The 13,104-nt window shown below is 42.1% G+C and overlaps 1 protein-coding gene across 3 annotated transcripts in view; it reads right to left on the bottom strand.

Moving 5' to 3' along the window:
- Positions 1-12,257, bottom strand: part of Pter (phosphotriesterase related) — a 66,135-nt gene extending 53,878 nt beyond the window's left edge. For 2 of the 3 annotated variants that reach the window (XM_052726779.1, XM_052726781.1), the window contains exon 1: positions 12,152-12,257. The gene's annotated coding sequence lies outside the window, so the exon portion shown is untranslated. Of the gene's footprint in view, positions 1-12,142 lie in introns of all 3 variants that reach the window. The other variant, XM_052726780.1, reaches the window with a different exon arrangement.
- Positions 12,258-13,104: the final 847 nt, after the last annotated feature.

Below are 13,104 nucleotides of genomic sequence, written 5' to 3'. Positions count from 1 at the left end.
CTTTGTAGTAGGAATCTTAAAAGTTCTTATTAATAAAATCAAACCCAGAGCCAGGTATTGGGGTGAACGCCAAAAGATCAGAGAAGCAGAACAAGCCGCAGCTACCTCACCTCGCCAGTTCCTCAGCTGATCCTGTTTCCTCAGACTGGAAGCTTCTGAGTCCTCATCCAAATGGATCTCAGCTGAACTGTTGCTCAGAAGCCTAACTGCTTAACCAGCCAAAAAGCTTCTAGTTTCTGGTCCTCACACCTTATATATCCTTCTGCTTTCTGCCATCACTCCCTGGGATTAAAGGCGTGAGTCACCATGCTTGGCTGTATCCTTGAACACACAGAGATCCAGAGGGATTTCTGCCTCTGGAATGCTAGGATTAAAGGCGTGTGCTACCACTGCCTATCCTCTACGTTTAATATTGTGGCTGTCCTGTTCTCTGACCCCAGATAAGTTTATTAGGGTGCACAATATTTCAGGGAACACAATGCCACCACAAATCTTAGTCAGGGTTTCAATCCCTGTGATGAAACATGACCAAAGCAAGTTGGAGAGGAAAGAGTTTATTTGGCTTGCTCTTCCATATCACTGTACATCATCAAAAGAAGTTAAGACAGTCACTCAAACAGGCCAGGAACTTGCAGTCAGGAGCTGATGCATAGGCCACGGAGGGGTGCTGTTTACTGGCTTGCTCCTCATGGCTTGCTCAGGCTTTCTTATAGAACCCAGGACCACCTGCCCAGGGCTGGCACCACCCACAGCTACACTACATCATCACTACAACATCAATCACTAAAAGAATGCCCTATCGGGGAGACAGCCCAATCTGTGGAGACATTTCTCAATTGAGGCTCCCTCCTCTCCAATAACTCTAACTTGTGTCAAGCTGACATAAAACTAGCTAGCACAGCCAATCAATATGAGAAAATGGACACAGATTGGGAAAATGATGCCTTTCTGAATACATCACAATTTTCCTCAAGAGAAATAAAATCTGGAACTTTACCACCTCCATAAATATTAAAAAGAAAGTTACTGTGCTAAAACCTTGTCTTTGGACTTCTGTCTGTGGACCTCAGTTTTCTCATTAACAAAATGAAAAAGTTGAACAAATGTGATGCCTAAAGTGTCTTCCAGATCCAAGTTCTAGGGTGGTGTCGGAAGAGGCATTTTGTATGTGCCTTCCACAGTTTTTCTGCAAGTTCAATATTTGAATGTTAAGATAGGAATAGTACCAGTTGAGTGGCCCACACCTTTAATCCCAGCACTCAGAAGGCAGACAGGCAGGCAGAGCTCTGTGAATTTAAGGCCAGCCTGATTTATATAGAGTTCCATGTCAGCCAGGGCTATGTAGTGAGACCTAGGAGAGAGAGAGAGAGAGAGAGACAGAGAGAGAGAGAGAGAGAGAGAGAGACAGAGACAGAGACAGAGACAGAGACAGAGACAGAGACAGAGAGAATAGATATATATGTATTAGAAACTGTAAACCTTCTCTACAAGGAATATGAAGCCTACTGATACCTTCCTCTAAAATTCTCCTTTTACAGCATGTAGTTTTGAGTTACTATAAACCATAGATTAGTACTAACTGATGAATGAAATCAAATGAGTTTACAACCCAGAGTGTTAAGTATTTGTTACTCTTTATACTGCTCATAAGAGCAAGATAAAGCACAGTGCATAGAATGATGGCTTCATTAGCCCTCAAATAAGATGTTCTGCTGAAGCAACTCAACACTATTATTTCCCAAGTAGCTTTGAGAGTTATCCATGATCTGCCTATGTACATGTGTATGTGTGTGTACATATTTAACAGCTATTTCCAATCATTACAGTAGAAACACAGAAACTATTTTGAAGATTTGGTGTCAAACAAACTACCAATAAGTGTTTTCTTATTTAGTGGATAGTGATGCACAGTTTTAAAAATCAATAATCCACTTCAGTTTTGTTAATGTTTTAAAAGTGTTGATATACTTCTCATTGCTGGTTCAAATTGATATTAGGTGGTACATGGGCATATTAAAATGTTTTAATCAAGTATATATTTTATTCTATTCCAGGAAAAATATAATAAACACTATTGTATTCCAATTTATACATTAAGGTAAAGGTTAAGTTAAATAGTGGATTGACTGAAAATCAGTATGTAGGAATAGCAAATTCTCTTGAAGATGATAGGACAAAGAACCAAGTTTCATTGGAATGGGTAAAACTTATATTGCTTGTGAAAATGAACAGGACTGTCCACCTGTCTACAGCATCTTATAAGGTTCATTTTCAATCCTGTTACAAAAGTAACTATTAATATTGTCCCTAATTCATCAGAAATATAATCTTGACTTCTAGCTCGGCAAAGAAAGCTATTATCCAATTTCAACTCTCAGACCTGTTTATTGATCCTATAATTGTGGACATTATTTTAAATGATGCTTGTTTAAAGACATATATATGATATATTGTTTGAAGACTATGGATTTAGGCATTATTGTCACACAGTACAGTTACTTATCAAGCTTTGTAATATTTATAGACTGAAGCTCCACAGTTCTGTGCATCATTCGCTGTATAGAAACAACATATAAGAATTCTCCACAATGTCAGAGGGTAGGAGTATAGCACAGTGATAGCCATAGTCCTGGACTTAGTCCCCAGCACTATAAACAAAATCAAACAAAAATATCCTGTGAAGCTATTGCATTTAAAGCAATAAATAATATCAACTTAGTTTGGTTAGTTGTTACAAACAAAAATACAATAAAATGAGAACTATCTGATACACACACATACATCCTACAATGACATTATACTGTATTGTGTTTTGCAACAATACATTCCAAAATCCCACATATTCTTTGAACATACTATAGAAAGAACGAGTAGCAGCATAGGCTCATGAAGATCCATATTACAATGAAATTGAGGATGTTTTCATATATGGCACAAGTCTAACAATGAAAAAAAAACACACAGACCAACAGAACTCCATAGACTCTTCAAGAAGAGTATTTTCCACCTGAAACTGTTACTTGGAAATATTTCCCTCTGTCTACCCCAAAACATTTATAAACAAAAAGTGGGAAGATCCTACTGAGGAGAAATAAAGGGCGACTAAGATGGCCATTGCAACACTGAACATAAGAGCCTTCCCTTTCTGCCTCATCACTTCCACATCAATACTACAGAAAAGTCTCAGTGATGTCACTATTTGAGGTAGAAGATGCTGTACTACTGAGGAACTGAGTTGCTACAAGATATTTCCATTAGAGGAGAAAGAGGACCACCCTTGAAAAACGCGCTTGGCTGAGTTATAATGAGTCAAGTTAAGGGCAGCACAGAAATCAGTGGAAACCTACACTGGGCCCAAGACATGTGACTCGTGAAGTCCAGCAGAGTTTCCAATCCTACACACAGGAGAACTTAGACAGGCACTGCCAATGACAGAAGGAGACTGGGCTTCAGAAAATCACCCCTGTGAAGAACACTCTTGCCTAATGTCAACCTCTAAGACTGTTCCTGCCACAGCAGAGCATTGGGCAGGAAGTTCAATGGTTAGTGTAGTGGTAAATTAACAGGCTCCCAAGTCAAAGACTGAATTCAAGAAACCATATCCCAAGAGTCCAATAAACTAGTAGAAAAGCACTGAGTTGTGGAAGCAATAGACATGCCATATGATAGAAAATAACCAAACACATTTAGCCAGGAAAGGCATTCTCATAGCCTTCTTGCATTAGGGTTTCAGCGGTGCTTTTTCAGTGGAGGAACTGGTAGTTTGTATTAGTTACTTCATTGTTGTGACCTGCCTGGAAACAATGAAAAGGAGGAAGAAGCTATTCAGAGCCATGGTTTGAGGGTACAGTCCATCATAGTGGAGAAGGCATACCAGTAGAGGCTTGAGGCAGCTGATCACATTGCATCACAATCAGGAAACAGAGAGAGATGAATGCTGGTGTTCAGTTCACTTACTCCTTTTCCCCTTTTTATTCAGTCCAGGGCCCCAGCCCATGAGATGGTGCTGCCCACATTCAGGGTGAGTCCTCCTCATTTAAACCTCTTAGGAAATTCTCTCAGAGAAAAACCTACATGTATGTCTACTAGGTGAACCCAAATTCAACCAAGTTGAAAATGAAAACTGACAATCATATAACTAAAACTATTCTTCTTACATAAGAATTATCTAACATGCGCATGTAAACTTCATCTCCTTCAGGGCCTTAAGCATCAAAGTTTGCATCATTGTAGGCTACATATATCATTCATTTCCTCTTATCCCTTTTTCTTCTCTATTTATTTATTTGTTAGTTTTAGCCCAACCTGGCCTAGAATTTACTATACAGTTGAAAGCTTATTTTTGACTTAGAGAAAACTCTTGGATAAAAATGGCTGCAAATTACTAAGGAAATATTTAAATGGTTGCAGTTCGGATAGTAAAGCATAAAGTTGACTGTATATTTTGGCTGTTTAATAAATTCTGCCTCATTCACTGAATGATGGCTCTTCATTTTTAATCTAATTATTTCAATGTTAAGTCACAGGCATAAAGTTCCTTTTCAAATAATATTCAAGAGAAATTCTTGCATAAAGCAGCCTCCAGGGACTTGCATTCATCACTTAGCAGCTCATATTTGATAGAGAAAATTACTCCCAAAGTGGTCATTTCGAGAGACCATTACCACAGTACACTGGAGTTTTCCTGTCCTCCACTATCCGTGCATTTAGATTCCTAACCCACAGCCCTTCAGAAAAAGACTGCTTGTTGGAAGGGTCTTGCAGAGGAACTTCGTGAAGGTGAGGTTGCCAAGGCAGCACTAACCACTAACCCAACAGGACTGGGGGTCTTGTAAAGAAGAGATGGTTGGGACACAGACACAAAGCGGGGGGTAAAGTGCAGACACAGGAAGAGGCTGGCCATGTGCCAGCCGAGGAGAGGGGCCTCGCGAGAAGACAACCTGGGCAGCTGACACTTACATCTTGATCGTCCAATCTCTTGACTGTGAGAGAATTCATTTCCGTTTCTGAAGCCACCCCGTTTGTGGTATTTCGTTACCGCAGACCAAACAAACAAGTGTAATCCTGGAGTGGAGGCCATCTAATCTAAGCTATGGAAATGCCCTTTTAGCTACTCCTCACGGTTCAGGGTTCTATGAATGGAATGACAGCTGTAGGAAAGGCAGACCAGACACGTGCAGTTCAACATAACACAACGTGACAGATTTTGATGACATCAGGTGATAGTTGAGGGCCTGGCCTTAGACCGAGCAAACCAGGAAGCTCATCGAAAAATTAAACAGTATCACACGGTGCATGCAGCAGTGGTATGATGTGAACTAGCCCTGAACTGGGGTGGGAACGAGACTGCCAGTATTTAACTTTTCAGATATGTGAGCCATGTAGTGGAGAGGACACGTATAGCAGTGTGATGGGGTAAACAAGAGATAGGTTTAAGAGTTCGTGAAAATCTTTAAAATATTTTAAAGATCAATACATGTAGAGTTTGGGTAATAGTAAACAACAACAAGACAGAAATCTTTGAATAATACTGAAGACTTCGTGGAGGCATAGGCTTTTAATTACACAAAAGAGGATTAAATTAACAATAATATTTACCAATATTCTGCTCAAAATGCTTTTCAAATGCCAAATAATTACCCAATTAAGCCACTGTAAGATAAGCTGTTATTACTGCAGATTTAGTGAAAACGACTAATAATTATTGTTATAACAGTTTCTGTGAAGTAAGACAGTGTTTACTGTGTATAACTAAGCATACCTCACACCATCTTAATGAGGAGGGAGCAGAAGAAACAAAAGGCTGATTGTCTACATGAATTCAGCAGAAGACAGAGTTGCCTAAGAACCAAGAGTCAGGGCCTGTATCCAGAGAATTAAATATGCAAAGCAGAGATCAAAATTGGCAGAAGGCTATTTATGAATATTGTCAATACTGAATATCACAGACTGACAATAGAGAATCTTTGGTCATGCCCTGAACAACATAATTCATCACACCAGTGCTTGGGGCAGTCATGTCCAAGCAATTTATCATCATCATATCACTCGTTTGAGCACGAGAAGGGGAGAACGCTGATTGTTAACCTCTAGGGAGGCTGGATTTATAGCTGGCGCCCCTCAGAATGCAGCCTGGTTCTGCCCAAAGCAAAATGTTCCTTGTTTCACTTCTGTTTAAGTCACAATCAAAGAGCCAAAGAGCACACGATGCGAGCAAAGCCCAAATCTGATGCTCTGATATCTGAGTAAGATAGTCAGGAAATCGTACTTTAAAGGCCCCTTAAGCTGCATAAAAAAAAAAAAAAAATTAGTCAATGGTAAATATACATGATTCATTTCAAATGCCCTTTGGTGACAAATCAGTTTTGGAAATGCATTCACTGATAACTACATTTGGGAAGGAATGTCTCTTCACAACTCATCCAGGGTCATTCCTCCATGCTGGAAAAGTTGGCAGCATGCAACACACACAAACACACATTTTTTTTTCCAAATAAATTTGGGAGCCTTGATTTCCACCATTTCTGGGTATTGAGTCTGTATGTATTTTTACTTTGACCCTGGCTGTGCATGAAGAATGTTTATAAGCATCTAAATCAGTGGTTCTCAACCTTCCTGATGCTGTGACCCTTCAATACAGTTCTTCATGTTGTGGGGAACCTCAACCATAAAATTATTTTTGTTGCTACTTCATAACTGTAATTTTGCTACTGTTATGAATCATAATGTAAGTATCTCTGTGCTGTGGGATGGTCTGTATGTCAAATTTGTTGCTCTGATTGGTCAATAAATAAAACACTGATTGGCTAGTGGCCAGGCAGGAAGTATAGGCAGGACTAACAGAGAGGAGAATTGAGAGAACAGGAAGGTGGAGGGAGACACTGCCAGCCGCAGCATGTGAAGACGCCGGTAAGCCATGAGCCACGTGGCAAGGTATAGATTTATAGAAATGGATTAATAAAAGATGTAAGAACTAGATAGCTAGAAGCCTGAGCCATTAGGCCAAACAGTTTAAATAATATAAGCGTCTGTGTGTTTATTTTATAAGTGGGCTGTCGGATGGCTGGGGTTTGGCAGGACCCAGAGAGAAAACTCTCCAGCTACATCTCTGTTTTCTGATGGTCTTATGTGACCTCTGTTAAAATGTTGTTCAACCCCCAAAGGGGTTTCGACCCACAGGTTGAGAATTGCTGATCTATAACTGTTATTCTTTCCACCTTTGTTTAATATCACAAAGCTGACTAGGGCACCATGAGAAACAGTGGGCCTGCCATCCTCCTAACAGTGAAATGAACATTAGTCACAATAAAAGTCCTGCATAGCACCTTCCAGGCTCTTGGGGTATCTGGTGAATTGGATACAGAAATTCCTGGATGCACGGTGCTCAGACCTCCTGGAGTCTGTAATGCAGACTAGGTGAGGGTGTGCTAATGCACTAACAAACTCCCCAATCTCTGAGACTAAAGGCAAGGAGAGTGTATTTGTAGGTCACTTCATAGTCTACACTATGTGATGGTTCGTGTGATTGTCAACTTGACAAGAATCTAGAATTGCTTAGAAGATAAGGCTCTGGACACACTTGTGAGGAATTATCTTGAGTCAACTGGTTGTTGGCCATGCCTGTACAGGATTATTTTGATGAGGTTAACTGAGGTGGGGTGAGTCACCCTACAAGTGTTACTAAGACCCTGGTTGGGATGCTGGCTGAATAAGGAGAAAGCTGGCTGAGCACCTGCATTCACCATTTTTTGCTTCCTGACTGTAGTTGCAATGTGACCAGCTGCCTCAAGCTCAGCTTCTGCTGCCATGACTGCCTCACCATGGTAGAAAGTCTCCTATGAGCCAGAAGAAAACCAGCTGCCCTTGAGTTTTTTCGAGGGTATCTCATTGCAGCAACCATAAAATCAAGTAATTCTCAGAGGGTAACATGGAGCTCAATTAATCTTTTTCATCTTAATCTTGCTCTGGGAGGGTGTTTCCAGAGGGGAGCAACTGATGGGAAAGTCTGCCCTAAGTATGGGCAGCAGCATCTCATGGACTAGGATCCTGGACTGGCTAAAATGAAGAAAGGGGAGAGCCAGCTGAGCACTACCAGTATTCATCTTTCTACTTCCTGCTGGTGACCATAACATCACCACTTATCCCATATTCCGACCCCCATGCCTTCTCTGTCCTGATTGACTGCACCCTCAAACTGTGAGCCAAAACAACAAAAGGTATCCTCCTTTAAATGGCTTCTTGTCAGGGATTTGGACAAAGAGACAAGAGAAGATGAAACCCACATATTACCATGTAGAACTTCTCTTCTGTCTTTCCCCCTTTTCTAGTCATTATTACCCTGACATCTACTCAGTCTTCAAGCTAGCAAACTGAGACTCATCTTTGATTGTTCCCCCTTTCTTTCACTACCACATTCAACAGCAAATTCAATGGCATCAGGATCTAAAGTACTCAACAAACACACTCATTCCACTCATTCAATAAATCCTTAAGAATCTAATATGCATGCAGCACAGCATTGGCCATGGGGAAACAGCAGTAGAGGCAACAGGCAAAAGACCCAGTCCTTGGCTGCCGGTGGTGGCACATACCTGAAATCCCAACTCATAGAAAATACAGGAAGGAGACTCAAGCTTGAGGCCAGCTTGGGCTACATACTAAAGTACCAAATTTTAGCTGAAGTTTTTTTGGTCCCACCCAGCTCCCACAGCCCCACAGTCCCACTGCTGCTTAGACCCAAGTAAACACACAGAGGCTTTCATTAATTAAAACTGCTCAGCCATTAGCTCAGGCTTACAATTGACTAGCTCTTATACTCAAACTCAGCCCATTTCTGTTCATCTATATATTGCCATGTGTTTTGTGGCTTTACCTGTGTGTCATTACATGTTGCTCCCTGGATGGCAGGCTGGCATCTCCTGACAGCCTTTCTCTTCCCAGAATTCTCCTTGTGTGTTTTATCCCACCTATACTTCCTGCTTGGCTACTGGCCAATCAGCGTTTTATTAAACCAATGTACAAAATCATTATCCCACAACATTTCGCCTTTTTTGTTTAATTAAAAAAGGAAAGTTTTAACTTTAACATAGTAAAATTACATATAATAGAACAGTTATCAAGTAAGAATTACAGTTACAATATCTAGTCTATTTGTATTTGGCAAAATTAAAGAAAATATTTTATCTATCCTATATTTGTAAGTCTAAGATTTCATATCTAACTTATCTTTTATCACAACCAAGGAAAATTATAATTATAACTATCTAGTCTTCAACTACATCAAAGACCTCAGAAGGATACAATATTATCTAAGTAAGCAGGAAGAGCATTGTAAGCAACTTCCAAAAATCTAGAATGACCGAGACAGCTGTCTGCCTGGCATCTCCTCTGCTCTCCTTTCTCTTCTCATCTATCTGTTTAACTTACCACCTGTCTCTAAGCTGCCTTGCCATAGGCCAAACGGCTTTATTTATCAACCAATCAGAACAACACATATTCACACCATACAGAAAGACATCCACAGCACCAAACCATCAGGGGCAACACAGGGAGATCCTGTCTCTCTCAGACACACTTCAGTCCTCAAGTACAAGACATTCTCAAAAGAGGGAATACATAACAGAGTTATAAATATAGTGTGCTGTATGGGAATTAGCAATATGGGGGGGAGAAAGTGAGTATGATGACAATGAATGCTAAGCAGAATGAGGGCACTGAAGGGTTATAGCGAACATCAGGAAGATGTACTGATTATGTGACATTGACAACTTTGCTTTCTCTGCCCCCACAGCCACTGACATCACCAGACCTGTCCTCAGCTTGTGTTTGGGTTTCATCAGACCCACCTTGGTGTTAGTCCCCTGTTCTCTGTAGTTAGTACATGGAAAGTCACAGTCCTTTCCAAATGGCACAAATCCCAACATAACCTGCTCCCACCCAGATCTACAACTTCATCTTGAACAAGACGCTGAAACCTTCCTGAAGTCCCTAGAATGTATCAAATTCTTTCATGCCTCCCCTGCTCTTGTAGGTCCCAGTAAGAGGGATATCTTTAAGTCCTTGTTATCTTCTTACATCAGAATCTAAATTGGTGAGGCATCTCCATCACCAAATCCTAAGTGCACCCTCTGCATCATTATCCATCCCAGCCCCCTACTTACAAGTTGTATCTGTATATTAATTTGCTTGTTGGCTCCTTCACCCCCAAACAGAATATAAACTCAACAATCTGGTGTCTTTATTTGTCTTGCTCTCATTATAGTCCCCATGACTATTCAGGCGCAGAGTACATATTTATTGATTGAATAAAGTAACCCTTCCTGACCACCTTGTAATTTCAACACCAGATGTGACAAAAATATCATTAACTAAAAGCAGTATCTTATTTTCATAAATCCATAGATTATTAGGTTGAGCCAAGACTTAGAGATCAATGACCTCTATGTGCCTAGGAAAGCTAAGTAACTTCTCTAAAGCTCTGTGACTGCAGAGCTGGAACCAGACAGATTCATGATACGTCCAAGTTGTTCACACCAGCAGCCACTTTCTCTCTCTTAAAATAAGATTATTTTATTTTTCATTGTTGGGGGTTGGACAAAGGGCCTTGTGCATGCTAGGCAAGCACTGTGCCACTGAGCTTCAGTCCCGGTCCCTTTTGAATTTTCTATTTTGACACAGGTTCTTACTTAGTAGCCCAAGCTGGCTTGGGACTTGAAATCCTCCCACCTTAGACTCCTGAGTAGCTTGTGCAGGTATATGCCCCCAGACGAGGCCACCAAAAATGATTCTTATGCTGTATTCCGGATCATGACCTTAGTCCCTGTTGGAGGTGGGACAAGTCTACAAAAGACAAGGAGGAGACAGTCTTGGGGAGAGCATAGACTTCGGAGTCAGAAAAACGGACCCCCTCCTAACACTTCCCAGTAGTGTGGCTTGGACGTTCTGTACCTCATCTTGCTCATTTGGACCGCGACACTACCTGGCAATGCTGTGTGATGAATCAGAATGTAGACTTCAGGTACCATCCCTGACAGCTAACTTTCACTAAATGTCAAAAAACAAGGACTTGGTCATCCAGAATCTGGGAATAGAAATAAAAAATCCATTTGCTTTTTTATTCCAAAACTACATGTTTTCATGACTTTGATAATTCTAAAGCAACATCTAGCCTCCACAAATGAAAACATAATTTCATAAAGACACACTTGGTGAAGCTGAAGTTCAAATTATCTTTTTGAAAATTGCTATCTGACCCATCAACAGTCAGAAATGATCAGAAATTTCTTTTCAGTGTGCACTGTGGTTTCCTCTCTCCCTTTCTCCCTCTTTCCCTCCCTCCCTCCCTTCCTTTCTTTATTTTTCTTCCTTCCTCGTTTCTTTTTCTTTGAAGGGCGTTGGTTATTTCTAGAATGGTACCAGGCCTCAAGGATAACTATTGGACATCCTCTCTGTCTATGTAAACTATTAAGGACTGTGCCAAGTGGGTGTTTAGTCCTGGGATTCTTCTTACAGAGGTTCCTCCTCTGTAGCAACGAATAAAGGGAACTTAAGGACAGGAATTCGGCGCTTGTCAATCTCCTCTTTGTGGTGGAGATTTGAAGATGTCCTCACTGGCAGGTATCACTATACCCAGGCATCTTTATAGCCATCACTCAATATCAGGGCTGTATAAACTTTGCTAAGAGATCTAAGGAGACTCACATAAGTGCTAGAATACATGTACAAGATGGTAAGGGCTCCAGACTGACGGTTCTGAAGTCAAAGCTTGTTAAAGAAACTCGAGCAAGGAACAGACGCCTCCACCTTCCATTTCCCCCTCCCTCCAGGCACAGCGGGCCCCAACAGGTCCCTAGAGCTCAGCAGTCAAGCTGAGCAGAGCAAGCAAAGCGCAGGACCCGCCCAGGATCGCCAGTTTACAAGTTAGGCTTTGGGAGACTAGAAACTTGGGGAGATCAGCGCCCTCTGAGCCCGGGGCCAGCTCCCCAAGGCCCGGGCTCCTTAAGCCAGGCCCCCTAGTCCTTGCAACCTCTCAGGAGACCTTCAGAGAAAAGTGGCGGGGCCACTGCGCAGCTTTCCTTGCCCAGTGGGGCTCCACGTGTGTCTCCTTGCAGATGATCCCCGAGTTCCAGGCCTTGGTCCCCACCTTTCCTACCGGGCCCACAGCTCCTGCACCAGCTCTGGGGCGTCCTTCCTCCTGCCGTGCGCCGCTGCTTGCTCCCCTGGGAACTTGAGCTAGGTCCGCTTCCTGTCCCCTTTAGTTGTACCCCCTCCCTCCCTCCAATTTTGTCTTTTCCTCTAGCCTTTTCCCCGCCCACTGGTCCTAAGTCACGCCCCATTCCAGCCCAAAGCCACACCCAGCGAGCTCACGCCGCCGGGAGACCACACCCATTAGATTGCCGCTTTGCCAGGCCAGCATTTAGGCCTAGGCTGGCCTCTTACCAGCTGGAAGGCCTAATGTGCAAGCCTCAGGCTTGCAGCTAAGGAGCTGCTCTGAAAGGCTGGGCAAGGAGCCCACCTACTCCACACCCTAACCGTCCCATTTCTCTCTAGCTTGGATGATGTTAGATCCCCAAGGGGAAAGGAGGCAGCAGAATTTTCTCCAGGTCTCAGTTCTCCATAGAACAGCCTGGAAAGTTGGGACACCTTGAGTAACTTTTTCTGTGTCCTCCAAGACTACAAGTCAGAGCACCGAGCACGGTCAGCTGGGTGTCACGCTGCACTTCTGGATCCCCTTGCTTAACAGAGAGCTCTGGTTTTGTATTCCTTGTCGGGTTTTTGTTTTTTTGTTTTTCGTTACCCTGGACTTGCTGCCTTTAAAATTAGAGTGCTACTCTAGAGCACTTGAAGCAGGCCTGGTACTTGATATCAGTGAAACAGGCTTAGTAAATAAGCCCACGAGTCTGCAAAACATCGTCCTAGGAGCTGCTGTCAGAATACAGAGTAGCACCTTTCTGGATTGAACTACCAGTTCATTTTAATCTGAAGTCCGAGGAAAAGAGGAAGAACCTAGAGAGTCATTTCTAAGGAAGATAGAGGTTTAGGGTAACAACTAATAGTTGATGGAGCCCCTTCCGGTATGCTTTAAAAACAGTATGTTTTGTGCTG

This window comes from Peromyscus californicus, unplaced genomic scaffold, assembly GCF_007827085.1.
Source record: "Peromyscus californicus insignis strain IS unplaced genomic scaffold, ASM782708v3 Scaffold_8__1_contigs__length_139910024, whole genome shotgun sequence".
NCBI lineage: Eukaryota > Metazoa > Chordata > Mammalia > Rodentia > Cricetidae > Peromyscus > Peromyscus californicus.
The sequence above is the reverse complement of the archived record's forward strand: the minus strand, read 5'-3'. Positions and strand labels throughout refer to the sequence as shown.